This window comes from Tamandua tetradactyla, chromosome 13 (assembly GCF_023851605.1).
Source record: "Tamandua tetradactyla isolate mTamTet1 chromosome 13, mTamTet1.pri, whole genome shotgun sequence".
NCBI lineage: Eukaryota > Metazoa > Chordata > Mammalia > Pilosa > Myrmecophagidae > Tamandua > Tamandua tetradactyla.
The window spans coordinates 71,420,434-71,441,849 of record NC_135339.1 but is presented as its reverse complement, the minus strand read 5'-3'; the positions used below and the strand labels follow the sequence as shown (position 1 = coordinate 71,441,849).

Genomic DNA, 21,416 nt, shown 5'->3' with positions numbered 1-21,416 from the left:
TGCTTGCCTCACTGTACTCTCTGGAGGCCCCATGGTGAGGGAGCTGAGAGCATGGACTCTGAGCTCTGTGGTTTGCATTAGTATCACAGCGCCACTTTTAGACAGGGGTCAAGAGAGGCAATGTAGAATATGAGTGAGATTTGGAGTGAGACAGAGCTGTGTTCAAATTCCAGCTCTACCACTTATAACTAGGGTTCCTTTAATGACACTTAGCCTCTGTGACATAAGAGGGCCCAGGAAGCATTTGTACAAAAGGTAGGTGCTGACAAGGTTGAAATCAAATGAGCAGAGAGGGAAGAGGAAGAAACCTCAAGCAGAGGTAGATAGTCAAATGCCGTGTTGATAACCTGGATAGATCTTGCAGGTGTATGTGCTTTGTGAAGGGAAAAAATGGGCAGGGTGGTTGGTCATTTTGGTGGTGAGAACTGAACATTATTTTTGCCATATTTGCCCTCCTGACGTGTCCATTAGATTTCTCCCAGGTTCAAGGGGTCTCCAGCCATCTGTGGCTTTCCAGAAGGCTCACAGAACCCTGGCTGAGGGAGATGACCCCTTGGAGGCAAAGGAAGTGAGGCAATGGAAGTTTCTGAGTGATCACTTGAAATCAGAAGTGTCCAAAAGAAAGAGATGTATGTGTAATTTCCTAGACCTGGGGACTGAGCTCTAAAACTAAGGTCCACTAGCCAGCAGGAAAATTTAGCTAGCTCTAAAGATGGAAGCCATTTTGGTTGACATGGGTCAGAGTCTGATATTCGTGAGAAAAACTTAGGAACCTTGGTGAGGTGTTCTGGTACCGCCATGTGCATGAAATCATTTCGATTCAAACAACATCAAAATGTGCCTCCCACAGAATCATCACAGAGCAAGGGGGTGTCTGTGGGACTTGTGTTGGGAAGATCTTTGGAGTCTTGGAAGTACTCTAATAATCATTTTTGAGCCCAGTGTCTGTCCCATGGTTCTCCATGCTTTTGTACTCTCTCCAAATGTCAGCAAATGATGGCAGTGGAAAGCTTCCTTTGAAAAGTAGTTAGGATATTTAGAAAAGTGCATATTTCCTGTCCATTAGCATGTCAGGTTTCCTAGGTTGGAATCAATTATTCTGAGCCTTCTGACAGCTTGTCAATCCAACCATAGTTTCAGATACCAACTTCGCTAGGACACTGGATGGTGAGATGAGGGAGGAGTAAGGGGCTGGAAGGCTGGAAAAGACATAATTCCATAACTCCTCTAATTCCATATCTTTCTTTTCTTGAAAACTCTTTTACAGCCAGGATTTAGACCAAAGCCCTGTTTAAAATCCCATAAATGAAAGCTTTCATTGAAATAATCACGACCAGAATTGGCTATCTCCACTTTTCATTATCTCTCTGAATCTCATCAAGTAATATAATTTTTGCTACATTACAATTCAAGGTGCTGCTGGCTTTATTTTCAGTCTTGCCCCCGCATGGTTAATTCTTCAGTCCTGTTAATTGAAAAGATGGCAGAGTGTTTCCTCCCCCTCCCCCCATTTATACCTTGGTTACTCTTACAGAGAGATAAGAGGACAATTAAAAAAAACGACTTGAATGAGCAGTGAGCTGAGCTATGAGTGGCATATTCTGAAGATCTTTCCTTAGAAAATAAGTAAAAAGTAAAGCAACCAGGATCTTGAGCTTCTCCCAGGGTAGTGGACTTTTGCTGACTTTTACCAGAGTCTGTTCTTTAGGATGCCAGAAGATGTTACATAAACAGTCTATTTTATTTTTTTGTGGTGGTTATTTGGAAAATCTTGGGTAAAATTATGTTTATTTATTGCATTGCTTATCAGAGTCTTTAATATTCTAATGCTTATTGAGAATCCTCAAATTTATGTGAGAAAGTGATGCCCCCGCCCTTCCCCCCCAGGCCATCTTGTCAGAACAGTATCTGGGGAACCCATTTGGAAAAATCTGGGTTGGTTGCTTATTTTCCTGTGGGCTTCATATTAGTAACTGATGTGGGGAAACAGTTCTCATCCTTTGAGGAAGACATCACGGAAGTACATCATCTAGTCTTACAATCTGTTCCTTCGTGTATCTGTCAGGCTTTTTTTGTGTGTGCGTGGCTGGATTAAAGGATGGACTCAATGCCCTAGTGAGATGTTGTCAGTTGCTGCCCCAGCAGACACTCCTCATTTCTGCTCCCCTTTTCCTTGCTGACATGCACCTCATTTTTTCCTGGATTGTGGTGGTGGTGGGGTTGAGAACTTTGTTGTGCTGTGCCAGATAATTATGTCCCCAGATTTTCTTGCAGCTAGGGGTGGCCAAGTTCTGGCCGATGAGACAAATGAGTGGTTCTCCTATGAACGTGAATGGAGTAGGGTGGGGTGGGGGGATTGGGAAAAATTTGGGAAAGCGTTATAATAGTTTACAGATGTGAAGGAACTATTCTTTACTTGATCGTAATATTAGAGACAGTTGCTTAGGTTCGTAGATGGTTTTATTGCATCTATTTCTTTCCTCTTGCCTTGTGTGTGTTTGGAGCTTTGGCAACTGTCTTGCAATGGGGAAGGGACTGAATGAAGAATGAAAAGCCAAAATCCTGAGGATCACAAAGCAGGACACAAAGAATTTGGGTCCTTGAAGATGCTATTGATCTGTTGCACTGAATTGCCTATCTTCAAACTCCTTGTGAAGTAAACAGTGAGTGTTTATTATTTAAGACCTTGTAAACAAGCTTTTTAAAAAGTTGCTGTTGAACCCAAATACCTGATACAAGTTTTTTTTATTGTGTGATTCTTCATTTGTGCCTTTTTTCCCTCTCCAATGTCTGCTCTTGAGCCTATGAGCATAGTCCTTCTAAGGGAAGCAAGGACCTATCTTTGAATATTTTGAGCAGCATCTGGTAAAACTAGTAAATTTGGTCTGTTTGATTTACTTTATCCTTCTCTTGATTTGATCAAATAGGGCACAGACTTGATGGCAATACTCCTGGGTTCTTCAGTGGTATCTGAGGTAGGTTTGTGTTTATTTTAAAAAAAAAATAAAGCACTTTACTATTTATATACAGTTAATAAATTAAGACATTTATTCACTATGCAAAAGTTATTACTGTTGGTTAAACGGTGAGCTTCCTAGGAGCGTTTCAAATAGGATTTTTTTATTGCAAAAATGAGGCTGCTCAGAACCTTTGAGGAACTCATCATTTGAGTTGATAGAGTTCTACCCTTTTTTTTTCTTCTCTGCTGCTGAGATCTGTTCCCAAACAGCTGGGCAGCTTGACTGCCAAGAGGGCTCTGAGGGCTGTGTTTCAGTTCCCTGGGGGTGAAGGAAATTACTATGAGGAACTGAGGAGTCAAAAGTCCCACACAGTGATGGGTAATTGCAAGTTCTGGGGATACAGAACTGCAGTGTGCAGTGTGGTTAGTCCATGATATTTTAAATCCTTTCCATTTTGGGACTGTTGGTGCACCGCAGCTGGTGTTCTTTTTGCCTTCTAATAAATGTAACCTTTGCTCAGATTTCTAACTGCAACCTATCCTAGTATAGCCACTTCCTTTTTGTGTTTTTCTCAGGATATTGTTGTCTTGGAGTTTAGGAAACTTGGAAAATGGGAAAAAGCCAACAAGTTCATAGAGAAAATTTTCTCTAGTTATCTGTATAACTATCTACCTAACTATTCTACTTCCCTAACCTGCAAATCTGTCCATCTACTTACTTATCTTCCCAACCTGTTCAATACCCCTAAACTACTTACTTTGCCTAACTTACTTTCTTACCCACCTACCTGCCTTTTGAAATCATAAAGGCCATCTATCAATGAAATTCTTTTTTCAACAATTGTATGGCTTTGCTTAATGTTACTTTGACCTTGAGTCAAGGGGCTTTAGCTTGCAGATAATTTTTTTGTTGCTGTTATGATTCTGTTTAGACTTTTCTGTAATACCCATGAAGAGGGTAGGCAGATGTGATTTTATGGGAAATTTTAAAAGTAGCTCCATAAAGAATTAGTCATTAATTTGCTTAGTTTTAATTTCTGAATTTTCCCTCCATCCTGACATTTTCCTCCTATCACTTATCAAGTGTTCATTAAATGCCAGTAAGAACTGAACTGTACATTAAATGATAAGAGGTGCATTAGGATTCTAAAGAAGTAACGACCTGGTTCCTGACAACAGAAACTTGATTTTTGTCTTTACAAAAGGATTCTTTTGTATTATAAATATGCCATGACATGCATATTTATTAGGTAAACAGGAAATTTAATTTATAAATATGTATTTATTAGAAAAAAATAATCCGAACTTCTATATTTGAATTCAAACTTTTTCAATCTTTCCCTAATGTAAATAGTTGTAAATGGTTGTAATCATAGTATTTTTTTACATGTATATGTATGCATGTATAATACAAATATATACAAATACATATATGCATATTTGTTTCTGGGGGATGTTTATCTTTTTTTTTTTTAACTGTTCAGCATCTATGTCTTTTTTTTTTTTTTTTAATTACAGAGGGAACCTCCTCCCACTATCACATCTGGAAATGCCAGGTCTTTACTTTCCTGCCATGCCCTCAGGCTCATGAACAGTCAGACACAGCCACCTCATACCTGACTTAGGAGCAATGACCTGAAGATGCAGGGACTGCACAGGAGACAGGGTTGCTCTGGGTCAACTGTGCCCAGTTTCTGGGGCAGCGGAGGCAGTGGTGCCGGTGATTCCAGGCTTCTGCTCCAGGGCTGCCAGCACTGAAGTCTGTGGGGTCAGTACCTTGGTGACAACAGCCACCGTGTCTTCCCTGGATCAGTCTCTCACATTCCTGTCTGTTTTTTGGGTCCCAGTGAAATACATAATGTATTTTAGTATATATATTTTTTGTGGTCAAATTAGCCAGAGTAGATTCCTACTGCTTGCAGGGAAATCCCTGGCTGAGCCAGTAATTTGGTCTCTTAATTTACCATGATATCATCAGCAGACTCTGTGATGCTGCACAGCTCTGTCCATCACTTAGAATTACTGGATACTATTCAGTGATGTAGGTGTACAGTGACAGCTATAGTAATTTTCCTATTAGAGAAGTAGGTCATTTTGACAGTCCTGCAGTGGGTATATCTATGTATGACTTGCTTTTGAAAACGAAAATTACAAGAAATGTGACCACTGGATCAAAGAGTGTGAGCTCTATATCACTGTGTTTTCCTGAAAACATTTACAGTGATACTATAAAAAAAATTTACAGTACTACTAGCAGCATACAAAAAAAAATGCCAATTTTGTCACATCTTTATTTGCATGAAGTATTATAAGAAATATTTCTACTATCTTGTTGGGTGAAAAACAGTATCCTGATGTTTAATTTATACTTCTTTAATTACTAGCCAGAGTAAAATTGTTCCCATATTTTGTTTACAAGTTGGGATTTCCACTGATTTTTCTGTTCATCAAACAGAAATGTACAGTAAGCATGTATAAGCATAGGGAGAGCTTCCAAGCAAAGTTACAAATTCATCTTCACTTGAACCAACTGGGCAACTTCTTGTTGGGGGTGTGATGAGGAATTGAAGCAGTATAGATGCCATAAAGTCTTTGAGTCTTTCAATCCTGAGATTTAAAAAATTTTATTCCTCTTGGAGTAAAGAAAATGTAGAAAAACATGCTGTGTCTGCAAATGCTAAATCCAGAGTAGAAAAACCATCAAGGAAAAGAAAAATCTTTCCTATTTAAGCATTGCCTCAATCCAGCATTCTCATTTCTTTTCTTATATTATTTTATTTTCTTCCGCTAGGAGATTGAATCTTGGTAATACTTCCCTAACGTCAACTTTCTGATGAGTACCTTTTAAATTGCCAAGCATTGACCTCATGTTTGCTTTTTTCATATCTAGGGTCTAAGATCCAACTTTGGTTTTGGGAAGTTGATTTCTCACCAGTGGGTGGCAGCCTGTTGCTTTACAAGGGGAGACAGCCACAAGTAGATATGTGTGTGTGCGCGCGCGCATGCGTGGGGGGGCATGGTATGTCAGTGCCAACAGGAACTCTGGGGCAGATTAAAGGTCATAGAATAGTTGATAATAGGATCAATTTGGCAGTGTACTTGAACAACTTCAAATGAAGACTAATTAAAAGAGCATATATATTGCATAAGCTTTAGGATTATTCTTGGGGGTACCCTATGGAGAAAAAATATTTGTCATATATATTTTTTCTACTTCTAAACTCTCACAGAGAAATTAGACTTCATCAGAGTACATGGGTACCTGGCACTCCTTTCGTTTTCCTAGGAACCCATCATCCTGAGTTGGAAGATAAGTATAAAGTTAATCTCAAATTCTACATGCTAGGATAAAATTTGCATAATGCTTGCAACTCTTTCACCCATGTTAGAAATAGTGAGGTTCAGAGAAAAGGAAAGAGTCCTTTTTAATCCCCAAAGGAAAACAGATTTTTATTATTCTATTAAAAAATTGGATCAATTAGGGAAGCAGCCCCCCACCCCCTGGGCTTTAATGATCCAGCCGCTAGTTAGTGAGGCAAACAAGCCTGTCTTTGTACCTCTAAAAAGTGTTGCTCAGGCCCATTCCAGAGGTGATAATGCAGCCGAGGAAAGGGGGGAGCAGCAGATGAGGGGTAAACAGGCCAGGGTTCTCCATCTGGTTCTGTCACTGATGGGCTGAGGGACCAGATGCATTCCTTCACATCTCTGAGCATCAGTTTTTCAATTACAAATGAGAGGCTGGACTTGACAGTCTTCAGGGCCAACACCTGCTCTAAAATTTTATGAGACTACCACCTTACCTGTCTTAACTTCTTTGTGGAATCCAATTCCATGCATTCTCCATTCATGCTTCCTTAAACTTGTGGACTCAGGAAAATTCTTGTGTTGTATGTTTTCCTTACATTTATTCTACTGGGATGAACATCAACCTATCTCCTACCTCAATCCTCCTGGGGCTTCCCTGAATACTTTATTGATCAGATAAAGTTGGTGATCTCAGAAAACATTCCCATGTGCTTCCTTTAGTTGTCTGAGAGAGCCATCTGAGTTGCAGTACAGGTCCCTAGTTGTTGAAAAGCTAGTCATTCATTCAACAAATATTTAGTGGGCATCCACTGAGTTCCAGGCACACTGCTAGGTGCTGCAGTACTTATCAGGGACCATTTGAGGATTACCTTTACTCTTGCATAAATATGAGTCTGTCTGCTCAGCTGAATGGATCTTCCTGGATGGAAGAACCTCATACCCAGATAGTTCTCTAGAGGCAGGAGTTGCAAGTGGAAACAGCGTGTCCTTCCACAGAGCTTTCCCAACTGGGCTCACACATTGTTCATATAGGATTTATCTCAGAAAGCATCTGCTCAGGAGCTGAGTAGGGGCCAAATGCTGGGGAAAGAAACCTTTTTCTAATTTTCACAAAAACATATAAAGGAATGGGGGGTTCCTGTTTCCTGGTTCTGAGGATCTGAGGCTTTATTTCTCATCCTCCCTCTTTTTGGATTCTTTCTCTCTTCTATTTTTAGATCCCTGTTCCCACATATGAGAAATTTTGGCCCATTCTGGATCCCATCCCTTTAAAATTTTTTTCCCGCTAAAGAATGCTCAAAAATGTATTTAAATTTTTATAAAGCACTTGGTTTATTATACTAATAAATTTTTTTTGGCTTGCCAAACACTTGTATTAAATTTGATGAGTTTTTATGGAAATTAAGGTAGTACTACATCTTTTTATTAGACAGACAGACATGTAAAAGGAAACAAATGTCTACTGGGATGGAAGAAGGAACTCGCTGGGAGGAGAGTTTCTTCTCAGTTATTTTCATAGGTTAATTTGGAGACCATTGATTCACAAGCTCTCCTCTGGTGGAACACCTCAAAAGGGGAGGATCATTTATTTTCTAAACCAGGTAATGTATTCAAAACTCCCTCCCCCACTGATATTACTGATGTCACCAGCAAGGAGGCAGTTTACAGCTTTCTGGGAGCCTGGCAGAAACCCATCCATTTGCCTGGTACACTTGTTCCCGGCCATGGCTGCATGGTAGAATTGCCTGGGTGCTTTTTGAAGCTCTGATACCTTGACTGCACTGCAGAGCAAAAACTGTAATCTCTGCAGGTGGGGTTTGAGCATCTGTATTTTTTTTAAGAGCTCTCCAAACCTGTGCAGATAGGCTAGAGAACCAGAAGTCTGAATTTCCAAGGATTGATTTGATAAAACACAGAGTATAGTAAAAACATTGATGGGCAAATTGAAATTGCTCAGTTCTATTGTTTGTCAGACTAGCACAGAACCCTATGGCCCATATAGTGTGAGGAATAAAGGAGCCATTTTACTGACACCAACAACACAGAAAGGAAAGTGCAAATGCACACACAACCCTGATTAGAGACTTACACATGATAGACAAAGGCATGTATGTATGCATGCATGCACACATACATACACACACACAAGCATGGTTAGAGACTATGAAGCTGTCACACACCACACAGACATCTGTTGAGGCACAGAGACGCAATCCTAGAAAGTCATAGAAAAAGGCACACATATGCACACACATACACGTATTCACAAGATAGGCACAGAGACACTGATTCACAGAAACAGGCACACTCAGAGATAGGTATAGACTCATGGAAAGCTTCACAGTTATAGACAGAATGAAGACACACAAGAACTCACATATATAGACATAGCCCAATAAATGCTCAGAAGTTGAAACACACAGAGCTAGATTTACAGATACATGGAGTGATACTTAGAGGCTAATTTGAATACCCAGCAATAAAGAGATACAAGCAGAAACACACACTTAGAAATGCACTGTTCTTAACTTTTAGGGTTTGTTTGTGTGCAAGATCTTGAAGGATCATTGAGGAGTCGTTTGCTGCCTTTTTGTAGAACTGATTTTGCCTAGACCTATTTCCAGGTGGATGTGAGGAAAGTAGGATGAGACCCATGTCGCCTCAGAGGAGAGGACACACTAGCTTTCCACTGGAGTAGATCCTACTGTGAAATTTTTCTTCACATGACCCTGCAACGTTGGGGAAGGAAAAATAACAACAACTGTGACAACTTTCATTGATTTAAGGTTGCTGACAGCTTTGAGAAACAGAACAAAAGCGCCTGTAGTCTCTGTATCTACCAACTTCTCTCGAATCTACTAACCCAGACCTACTATTTGTAGCGTGCTATCAGTATGTCATTTGATCTTCAGAGAAAACTACCAGGCTAAGTTATATTTTTTGCCCTCATTTTATAGGTGTGGAAACTCGGGCTTAGAGAGGTAGGTGACTTTCTCTGGGCCATCCAGCATATAAGTTCCAATTCGTGTCTGCTTCGAGCATCCCTGTTCTTTACCACCACCTGATACTGTCTTTTCTCCCCCAGAGAGGGAGCTGTAATCTGAATGTTCTTCCTTGATGGGTGAGAAAACAGAGGGCCATGGAGATTAAACATCCCAGCCAGGACCCGCTAGGGACAAACTTAAGTCACGAACCTGAATGTTTGGTTTCCTGGTCCAAGTCTGTCTTCACTGGAAGGATGGACCTTTGGATCATCCCTGATAGGGTAGGCTTGGAGCAGAGTTTCACTCTGAGGGCAAGGACCTAGGGCTATTTAAATAAATAACAATAGCTGTGTCACGACTAGTCTCAGAATCGGGATGTGATTCTCCTAAAGACCCAGAGGTTGGAGATCTTTTCTCTTTCTCTCTACTCCTCTGTTTGCCTCTCTGAGAACTGGGCATCTGCTTTTTGTACAACAAAGACCGTTGGTGCTTAAGAGCTCATGGGTTGGAATACATCCTGGGAGAAGGGATGAAGGATGACCTTGGCTTTAGAATGTCATGTCTGTGTATTTATCATTTTCTGTGGGTGTGGGTCTCACTGGAGTGACACATGCTCCTTAGGTGGGCAGTCATCCTGGTCACGGAATCCACTCCATTCTTTCCCCAGCACACAACTGTGCAGAGTGGGATTATGATGTCTTCCTGGTAGGCAGCAGTCAGTCAAGGGTTTATAAAATATTTATCACAAGCATGATCCTGTAGCAGCTTCTCTGGTGGTCGTAAAGCGAGTCTTGCTGTACTCAAAGAGTTGATGATTTAATTGAAGAGACAAATGACTATTAAAATTATTAAATAATTAGAAACAAACCAGAGGGTAGAATTTGGAGGTGGAATGGATGACACTGAGCAATAGATATGTAATTTTTGCCTGTATAATGCTTTAAAATAATTAAAATTAGTCGTCAATATTTAAATATTAGAATCGTTCATATAAAAGTCAGGCTTCCTAGTTGTCTTAGAAAAAATCAGTAAGTCAGGGTTCCTAGTTCTCTTGGAAAAAATCAGCAGATCTGGGAATTTTAGGCCTATGTCACACACTGAGAAATAACTGTCTAGAGCTGAGTAGCACTTGCCCCTGTAATGGGACATATGTATTTCTATTCTCCACTGTCTGTACCACTCTCCATTGTCTTAATTCTGGCTCTTTTTACCCTTTAGAATTACCTGCCTGGATGCTGTAATGAACTTAGTTGGTGATCCTGCACAGGTGTACATTAATGTTTAATTTAATTGATAAATGTCCTAGGAGACCAAGGTGGGGATATGAGTGAGGGCTGGAGAAGTCAGGGAAGGCTTCATGAAGGAAGTGGTGAGTGAACTGAATTATGAAAAGTCAGGATTTAGGTAAGGAGATGGGGCAAAGAAGTGTACTTGAGTGTGGGGTCCATGAGAAGAGGGGTGAAAGAGAGTCATACTTAAATTCTGGATGGATTAAAGGCCTAAGTCTGAAAAGCAAAAGTTTTAAATTTTAGAATAAATATAGAAGACTATAATATCAGAACATGAAAAGATTTATTTTAAAGACATAAAAAGCCCGAACCATGAAGGAAGATATTCAGAAGTCTGACTTCATTAAAATGAACAACAAAGACATTCTTTTTTATCTAAAAACACAATAAACAAAGTCAAAATGCAACCGGAAGACAAGAAGAATGTTTGCAATGCATAAAACAAAGGACTAATGTTCAGATTTCATTATGTAAATACCCATATAAATCAGTAAGAAAAACACAAACAGCTCAATTAAAAAACGTGTGAAATTTAGGAATATACCCTTGACAAAAAGAGAAAACAAATGGCCAACAAATAATGAAAAGATGTTCAGCGTCAAAAATTTTATCAGGGAACTGCAAAGTAAAACAATCATGATAGGTCATTTCATACACATCATAGTGGCACAGATTTTAAAATGTGACATTTCCAAGGGGTTGACAAGGATATTGAAAACTGCCATGTTCACATACTGCTTATGGAAGACAGCCTTGGTATAGCACATTAGGAAATAATTTCCCCTGTATTACGTTATTATTTCAGCTCCAAAGACTGTCCTAATCTCTGCTTTGGCTTTGAACTCTGCAGAATGACTAGGTCCAGAGTGAAACTGAAAGGCAGGATGGTGGGATAAGAACTGTGCCTTTCATGTTTGCTTAGTGGTATTGTCCCAGGAAAAACTCTTACCTGGGTTCTTATCAGCTGTCCCAGGATGAACTTCACTGAGAGCTCTCATAGGAAACAGTGTCATCTTCTCTGTCCCCAATCAGAAGAATAAGCCTCAGCTCCCTTTGGACTCTCTTCCAAGGTTGTGAAATGAGAACGAGGGCAGCACGCACTGAGAGCTAGCATCTCATCCTAGCTCTGTGGGGTCCCTCCTCCAGCGTTTGATGTTCAGTAATGCCAACCTCCCCAGCAATGGGTGGGAGAGAGTCCTCACTGATACATAGTTCATTTACTAGAGATCTTAAAAGGGCCTTGAGTTAGTAGGAGGGCTAAACTAGAGTAAATTAGAATAAAGACAACTCTAAATCCAACCTTAAAAAGCTAAAAATAATAAGCCTCTAAAATAATCAAACTGATCCACAAGTAACTTGTGCGTCTTCCAGGAAAAAACCTTTACAGCTCTTTTTAATGAAAGACAAAAAGTACAGGGACTCAACAATAAAAAATTGACAAAGGCTATCATTCAGTCACAAAATGTTACCCATAACCAGAAAAAAATTAAGTCAATAGGAACAGACCTAGAAATGACATAATGAAAATATTAACAAAGACTATAAACATGTTATCAATATGCTCAACGCTTAAATTAAAGTGTAGCTGTGATGGTTTGAAGCTATATGTATACTAGAAACATGCTCTTAAGGCTAATCCATTCCTGTGTGTGTGTAGACCCACTGCAAGTAGGATATTTTGATGAATAGGATCTTAACTTGAGATGTGACCTACCTCATTCAGGGTGGGTCTAATCCTCTTACTGGAGTCCTTTATAAGAGGATAAAAGTCAGGGAGGAGGCAGAAAAAAGCCCCAGAAAAACTCATAGAGGACACATAGAAAACAGAGAAGAAGACACTGAAGCCAGAAAAAGAATGCAATGAAACCCAGGAAAGAAGGAAGAGACCAGCAGACATTGCCTTATGCTTAAGAGGTGCTGGGAATCACTATGTGCTGGTTTGAAAGGATGTATGGACCCTAGAAAAGCCATGTTTTAATCAAAATCCCACTTCATAAAGGTAGAGTAATCCCTATTCAATACTGTATGTTTGAAACTGTAATCAGATCATCTCCCTGGATGATGTATGGGTGACATCATGTATCTACCCATTTGGGTGGGTCTTGGTAAGTTTTTGGAGTCCTATAAAAGAGGAAATATTTTGGAGAATGTAGATTTGGAGAGAGCAGAGAATGCTATAGCATCACAAAACAGAGGGTCCCTTTTTTTTGTAAAGCCACAAGAAAGCCAGCAGATGCCACCAGGTTCACCATGTGCCCTTCCACTTGAGAAAGAAGCCCTGAACTTCATCAGCCTTCTTGAACCAAGGTATCTTTCCCTGGATGCCTTGGATTGGACATTTCTATTGCTTGTTTTAATTGGGACATTTTCTCAGCCTTGTAACGGCAAACTAGCATCTGATTAAATTTCCGATTTTAAAAGCCATTCTGTTTCTGGTGTATTGCATTCCGGCAGCTAGCTAACTAGAACACACTGATAGCTGGTCTTTGGGGAGAAAGCATCCACCTGTTGTTGCCTTGATTTGGATGTTTGCATTGCCCAAGACCTGTAAGCTCGTAAGTTAATAAATCCCCATTGTAAAAGCCAACCCATTTCTGGTATATTGCATTTCCTCAGCTTTAGCAAGCTAAAATTATAGCAAAGGGTAAAAAAATACAAGAAATTAACTGAGGTTCAGTTACCTATATATATCATGAATTCTAATTTATGTGAATTTGGAGTTCCAGAAGCAGTAAAAGGAGTTACAAAACAAAACAAAACACAATGAACAAATAAAGGGCATTCCCCCCAAATTTGATTAAAATTGTAAACCCACATATCCAATATATCAACAAATCCAAGCAGGGTGAACATAAAGAAAGCCACCCATTATGGTCCTTGGCCCATTTTAGGGATTCGCTCAAAGATTTCACTGTATATTCAAATACCAAACTAGATAGATAGGTAGGTAGATTGGTGAATGGGTGAATGGATGGAAGGAAGGATGGATAGATAGACGGACATGCACAGGAATGAAGGGGCTTTCAAAGATGTCAGTGAAGTTAAGTAGTTTCAGTCAGAGCAGCGGCAATGGCCGGACTGGCAGCTTAATATTTAAAACTTGCTCAAGGGCAGAGACTGCCATCTACCGTAATATCTAGGTATTCACCATTATCCTGGGTACACAGAAGGGACTCAATACAAAGGTGTTTAATTGAATGGCGCTTGAATACTTAGAACTCGTTTCTTGAGATCCTTTGGTTTTTGTAACCTATTACGACAAAAGATTGCAGATTTTCCTTCAAAGATTATCTTTATGACCTTTGTATTCCTGATCCTACCCCAAGGAAGAAAAATCAACTTAAGGTTCTTCTTAAGAGCCTCTCTGGCTCTGATTTATTGATGCCATCCCATAGGGGAGTGGAAGAAAACTATCTTTCTACTCAGTGCCATCCAATCTGCTTTCATATCCACTTCAATTAAATCTCCAGAGTGTTATTAGCCTCATATTAAAAGAGGGGAACAGAGGAGTGACAGAAATGGCTTCTGTATATAACTTTCACATATATAAAAGTGAAAGTTAGGAACAACGTAAATATCCAAATATTTGAAAGTGGCTAGATAGGTAATGGTACATTCATATACTATACAGCCATTAAAAAGTTTTGATTGTGAAGAATAGTAATGACATGAAAATGTTTATAATATAATGTTAAGTAAATAAAAACAGAATGCTGGCGACTATGTATGCCTCTATACATACATATTCTATATATGATGTAAAATATAAGAACATAACATAGTATATAATGACTTTTTTTGCCAAAAGCATTTCATATATATATAAAATGTAAACTTAAAAGAATTATACAGTAATATTAAATCTCAGGTCTGGGGGTTTATGCTTTGAAACTTTCTATAGTTCCCGATCCTCTACAAAGATCTTGCATTATCTTAATATTCAGAGAATGATAGTATGACAACTTACAGCTGAGATTAATAGGTATATTTCAAAATTCACAATTTCAAATGACTGGCAGATGGGTGATTCATTTAAGATTCACCTATTTCTTGGATTTAGTAAGATACCCTGATATCTTTCCCTATTCTCTTAAATGGGTATTTGTTAGTCACATCAAAAGAACCTAATGTGCATAATCAAGTTCACCCACCTATTAAGTAGCTCTTGGAGTTTTGAACACAGGTCATGAAACTCTAGGATAGGGAGCTGTTTATATTCATATTTAAATAGCATACATAGTAATTGTTGTTTAGTTAGGAGTTGTAATTCATAGACTCTTTCAAGAATAGAATGGACATTTGTGCAACTTTTCCTTTGTATTTGGTTGATTTAAATCCTTTTTCTTTTTCTTTTTCAAAATGACAGTCTTATTTATTTTTAATGAAAAGAAGAGCTATCTTGATCATTTAAGAACATTTTATTCTCCTCTTGGGTATTCCTCAATGAACAATAACCATATTTGCGGCTTCAGAAAACTTTTTGACTATTCTTGACAAGAATTTCAATTTTCAGAGATTTTCTAACAAGGTCAGAGTATGGGTAACATGGGTACCAACTGCTGGTCCCTCTTTGTTTTTTCATGAGGATTGAGGTTGGCTCTAATATCCTATTAGTTTTGTGGTGTTCAGGGATTCTACAGAAGTAACTAATAAACTGGGATTTTCTCCAGTCCAGAGGATCATTTTATTCTGGTAATTAAAATCACAGATCCCAGCTCACCCTCAAACATCTGCTGTTCATTGATAGCACTGTCAAAATCTTATCTCAGCTCTTCACTCTGTCGTGAAAGCATCTGTGTAACTGCCTTCCTGAAGTTGTTTATTCTGAAATGACATGTTGGGAGCATAGGCCAAATAGAGTGGATTTGCTGGAAGTTACAAGCTAATAATTCACTACTTTCTCTACTCTTGAACTAGCTTTCACTTTGTTATGGTCTGAAGCATATCAGTTCATTACATTTGGGAAAAATGCATATTAATGCATTGAGTAAGTAGCTTGGGAAGAAATGTGTTTATTTGAATTTTACTGAAAGTGAATGGGCATGTATTTCCTAATATACATAATTTGTTTAGAGAAGGGTGATTAAGATCATACAGCTTAGGTCCTATCTGTCACAGGAGCTTTTGCAATGCTTCTTGGAGATGTGATTACTTTTGATATATCCATGGCCTTTGCCTTGTTCGATTAGTGGCCTCTTGAATTATTGATTTCATGGTCGAATTTGCAGTGGTGTCATCAAGGTCAAGTTCATGCCATGCAACCAGTACAGTTTCTTACTAAGGCTCCCATGCTTGGTTAAATGTGCTGCAGTTGATGTCTTGAAATTATTAATGATTTTTTAACAAGAAACTCTGAATTATGTTTTGTATTGGACCCTCAAATTATGTAGCTGGTCTTGGGGTTTCATGAAGCTGTAGTGGTGTTGGAGTTGGCCATAGCCAAGTAATGAAATGAGCACAGAACTTGGTCACTGAATAGGTGTATGACCTGCAGTGAATTTGGCAATTGGTTTTCTCAATGAAAAATATAATTTCCCCTACATACTTCTGAATTCTTTTGATGTTTAAAATGAGATGATGCATGTGAAGACACAATGTAAGCTATAACAAATAAGATGCATATATTGGTATTATTCATTCATTTACTTTTTCTTTATAGCTCTACAGTCAAGTTGTGACTTTGGAGCAGGTTGATTAACATTAAAGTCATTATGGCTGGGAAACATTTGTTTGGGGTAAATTGTCTTATCCCAGCTCAACTGCTAGAAATTTTCCCCTACTGAAGTCTCTTCTGAATATATTTATTTTTTAGTGTTTGGGTCATGGAATGGATATTGATTTAGTTCATTTCTTCACCTTGGCTGTACAGTACATCAGCGCACATCATAAATATATATATAGTCAAGCTATATATATCTAAAAATCTGAAAAGGAACGCAGGATTCTATATCCTATATGCTTTAGAGCATCCTTCTGTATGCTCTACAAGTGATTTAAAAACAAAGTAAAGATAAAGAACTATTTTTTTTAAGTGGAAAAAGTATCAACTTTGAAATTAGGTAGACTTGGTTCTGCCATTTTGCTGTGACTTTAGGATGAGACCTCTGAAATTAAGTCTCTTAATATATAAAATGAAAAAAAAAATTAGTGAGAACTTTCACAGTTGTTGTAAGGCTGTGAAATCGCTTATGTAAAATGCCTCCTAGCCAGTAGGGCTTCAATAAGAGGTGTCTATTATTATTTATTTTTCATTATTTATCATGTACTCTTGTTTCATGAATGATGTGTGTGTATGTATGTGTGTATGTATGTGCATGGTGTGTACCCATATCCACAACTGTAATGTAAAGTTTTTGAGGTCATAGAGTGTGTTTTACTTTTCTTCTTTATCCCCTATAGCTCCTAGTCCAGGGCTGAGTATTTAAAAAACAGGTTCATAAAAACTATTTTTGATCAATATTTTGAAAGAAATGAAATTAAGAATCAACTCATCTCTGTAAATGTATTAAAAACACCAGAATTACATTCTGGCAGACTCCTTCAGACTTCAGTAAGATACTAAGACCATTTGCCCATCTGTATCTAAACTGCATAGATATTTAAAAGCAATGAGCCCCTGGAGTCTATCAGTTTATAGGTTCCATTTAAAAGATCAATATGTTTGTCCCAAGGCATTCCATGTGTATGTAAGTAAGAAGGCTGCACTTACATTTTGAGGGCAGTGCCTGGGTCTCAGTCCTACAGTGGTGAATGAAGGTGCCATGTCCTCTCAGGAGATTGGTGCTTGAGCTTTTTGAAGTTACGAGATCCCAAACAACAGGACTGGACAGAGCATCGGTGTAGGGGACCAGAGGTCATTCAGTACCATCAGAATAACAGTGAATGTGGCTGGAGAATGCAGGGGTCTAACTGCCAGAACTGGATATCACCACCAGGAGGAGTGGCCTGAGACCCTAGTTAAGGATCACTGGATGGGGGGAGTAAAGTAAGGGGAAAGGAGGAAACTATATGTCTTTTCTGCTCCAAGCCTGGATTTGCATTAGAATGAGAACAGAAATAAACCTACAGATTGGAGACCTGCAGGCTCAATGGTGGCAAATGTAGAGATAAAAAGCAAGGGAGATCAGGCACAGGGGCTGGGGTTCTCTCTCCACGAGCATTCAACATTACTGTGTGAGCTTCCCTGCTATGGGAAGCAGGCAGACATTAGACAGAATGGAGTCTCCTAGGCAAGTTTTCTGTGGCCAGTTTTTTCTTTTAGCACACGCTGTGATTGGGGCAGACAAGTCTAGGGTGGCCCCCAGGATTCCTGCCATCTGGCATTCACAACCTGGGTGATCCTCTGCCCTTCAAAGCAAGGACAGGAATTGTGACTTGCTTCTAGTCAATAGAATATGTCAAGGGAAAAGATTTTGCAGATGTAATTAAGGTTTCAAATAGGTCGATTTTTAAAAAAAATTTAATATTTTTATTGTAAAAATTTAACATGCAAACCTAAATTCTTGACATGAAAGCATTCCATACATGGTATACAATTGATGACTCACAATATCATCACATAGTTGTATATTTGTCACCATGATCATTTTGTGAACATTGGCATCACTCCAGCAAAAGAAATAAAAAGAAAAATGAAAAAACTCATGCATACCATGCTGCTCATCCCTCCCTCTCATTGACCACTAGTGTTTCCATCTACCGAATTTATTTTACCCTTTGTCCCACCTATTATTTATTTATTTATTTATATCTGTATATTTTGCTCATCTGTCCATACCCTGGATATAAGGAGCATCAGACACAAGGTTCTCACAATCACATAATCACACAGTCACATTGTAAACATTATATCTTTATACAATGTGTCTTCAAGAATCTAGGCTACTGGAACACAGCTCAGCAGTTTCAGCAACTTCCCTCTAGCCACTCCAATTTGCCATAAAATAGAAAGGGGTATCGATATAATGTATAAAAATAACCTCCAGGATAATCTCTCAACTCTGAAATCTTTTAGCCACTGAAACTTTATTTTGTCTCATTTCTCTTTTCTTACTTTTGGTCAAGAAGGCTTTCTTGATGTCTTGATGACAGGTCTTGGCTTATCCCAGGGTTTCTATCCCATGTTGCCAGGGAGATTTACACCCCTGGGAGTCATGTCCCATGTGGGGGAGGAAGGCAATGAGTTGTTTAGAGAGAGAGGCCACATGTGACCAACGAAAGAGGTTCTCTGGGGGTGACTCTTAGTAGGCTTAGCCTGTCCTTTGCAGGAATAAGCTTCATAGGGACAAACCCCAAGATTGAGGGCTCAGCCTATTATAAATCACTTGATTTTGATTTAATAACAATGGAGGTGATCCTTAGTGGGCCTGATTTAACAAGGTAGAAGCCCTTAAAAAGGTACTGGGCCCTCTGTAAAGTGGGAGACTTCCCTTGTTGGTTAAGTGAAATAAGTGATCATGGGGAGGGAAGTTCATGTATCAAGGAACTGCAGACAGCCTGTAAGAACAGAGGGCACCTTCTAGCCAACATGAATGAGCTTGGATCCTTTCCCAGTCAAGTTTTCAGATGAGAATGCATTTTGTCTGAGACTTTGATTATAGCCTTGGGAGATCCTGAGCAGAGGACCCAGATAAGCTGTGCCAAGACTCCTGACCTACAGAGACTCTGATGTAATAAATATATGTTGTTTGAAGCTGCTGAATCTGTGGTAATTTGTTATGCAGCAATAGAAAACTAATGCAGTGTCTTGCTTGCAGTGCAAGCAGGCAGTAGTTAATCTCAGTTTTAACATCAGCCATCTCAGGAACTTCATCCTCCTCACTCTTGCTACTTACATACCCTGTAGGCATGTACTTTTGCAAACTCTTGATTGAAGCCTTTTGATGGCCACAGGGGCTGGCTGTTGTCTTTATTAGGCATTAAAGCTGTTCTCCCTTATTTTATTGTGCATTCTATGATTCAAACCTTTTTATAGTTGAGATTTCTTCTGTAGGGATCTGGGAAGCTAGATCAAGGAGAGAACAAAAATTGGATTTGTCTTCCTAGTCCTCATTAGTTACAGGGCTCCCAGACAGTTTTGATGTGTGTCTTAGGTGCGTATGGAATTTGGGGACCCAGGGAATTGTGTGGAAGTATATAACTGCAATAAGTCAAAGCAGAAATTACCAGTACCCAGGCAAGTAAGGCTCCTGGAGTTTTAGGACAGTTCAAATCAGAGGTTAAGGAAGACTAAAGTTCCAAAATCTTGGCAGATGATAAATTTTAGGCAAGCTCCACTGTAAGAGCCAGGTTTGGAGAAAACTCTTAGTAGACCAGAAATGCATGGAGTGATATATAATGCACTCTTTTACTATTAGGGGTGATCCTCCTGAGCATGAGATGGCCTGAGCCAAAAGCTTTAATTCATGTTTGTCCTTAGCTGAGCAGGCCTGTTAACCAGTGCACATTTAAACATATCTCTAAAAGAAATCATTACCCTTTCCATTCACTTACAGGGCTCAGAAAAAACCACCTTTGGCAAATAATGGATAACTAGGTCACTTATGGACAAAAACCTAGAGAGTCATCATGAAAGAGATAATCACCTGTATGGACCTCTTCCTACTTATTAGAATTTAGTATAGCTAGTTTTCATTAATACCTCCAATGATGTAACAATTTACCTTTTTTCAAAATATGTTTTAAATACTTGGGCTTTTTATTGTCATTTTTGTAACAAAAATGTCCATGACCTTAACAAAATTGGCTTAATTTTTTTGTGTTCCTTTCCCATTTTTGTTCAAATAAACCACAAGTTTCACATTATTATACTTGTGAAACAATAATGCCTCTGTTGTTTTACCACTAACATTTGCCATAAGGATTTTTCTCACAGAGAAATACAGTTATTGGTAACGTAATTATCAATTGCATATACCTAGCATAAATTACTAAAAAATTAAGTAAAATAAAGGACATTTCAGTGGTTTCCTCTCATTTTATGTTATAAAGAGGTTTCTTTCTTCTTTTGAATTCATCCTTGGAATGAATTTGACAGACCATACATCACTGATGTGAAATTTCAAATGAAACTTCTGTTTTTAACTTTTGGAATTTAATATTCACAGCTTTCATGATATGAATTATATGTCCATCATTTGTGATAAGAATGTGGTATTGTTGCTTCTTGGGAGACTGAGACTTTGGAAATGAGTTTAGTAACTGAATTAGATTTCGTTTTGAAATAGTTCCCAGAAAATGACTGCAATTATAGTCACTTGATATGTTTATAACATTTTAAAGATTTAAAAGTGTTTTGACAGTAATCCCAAGAGCAAAGCCAACAAAGTATAATTCACCAATTTCTTTTTCAGAGGGAAGATGTGACTGCTCAAAGCAATGAAGAAATACCCACACACCTTTTTCTATTTCTTGCTCATTCTCCTATGTTTTCTCTCCTTTACTAGTGTATATTTTTTCTTTTTCTGCTCTCTTATCACGTTCCTCTTCTTCTCTCTCACCTTCTTCTTTCTTCCTTTCCTCTCTACTCTCCATCCTTTTATTCTCCCCATTCTCACTTCATTTATCCAAACTGCACTCATGAAATAAACCATTTGCTCATTAAACATTTATACTCATTAAATATTTACATGTGTAATTAAACATTATGCATGGATGAGTACCCATATAATTCGGGGCACAGCCCTGGCTTAAACAGGTAATTGCTGAATTATGGTCTTGGACCTATTATATGCCCTCCCCTCCCCAGGTCCACACAAGCCATGACTAGGATCAACGTGGCCAAAATTCAGACAGTGCTCAGTACCTGCAATCATTAGCTGGGTGGCTTCCTTCAAAGCATATGCTGCATTCTTGTGACTGGGTAAAACAATGTGCTAA

The 21,416-nt window shown here is 38.7% G+C and overlaps 1 long non-coding RNA gene across 1 annotated transcript; it reads left to right on the top strand.

Moving 5' to 3' along the window:
- Positions 1 to 260: 260 nt before the first annotated feature.
- LOC143653226 (uncharacterized) lies at positions 261 to 21,108 on the top strand. The gene is made up of 4 exons (XR_013161177.1): positions 261 to 319; positions 2,505 to 2,663; positions 2,928 to 2,975; positions 20,891 to 21,108. It is a non-coding gene; the product is annotated as an uncharacterized LOC143653226 (long non-coding RNA).
- Positions 21,109 to 21,416: the final 308 nt, after the last annotated feature.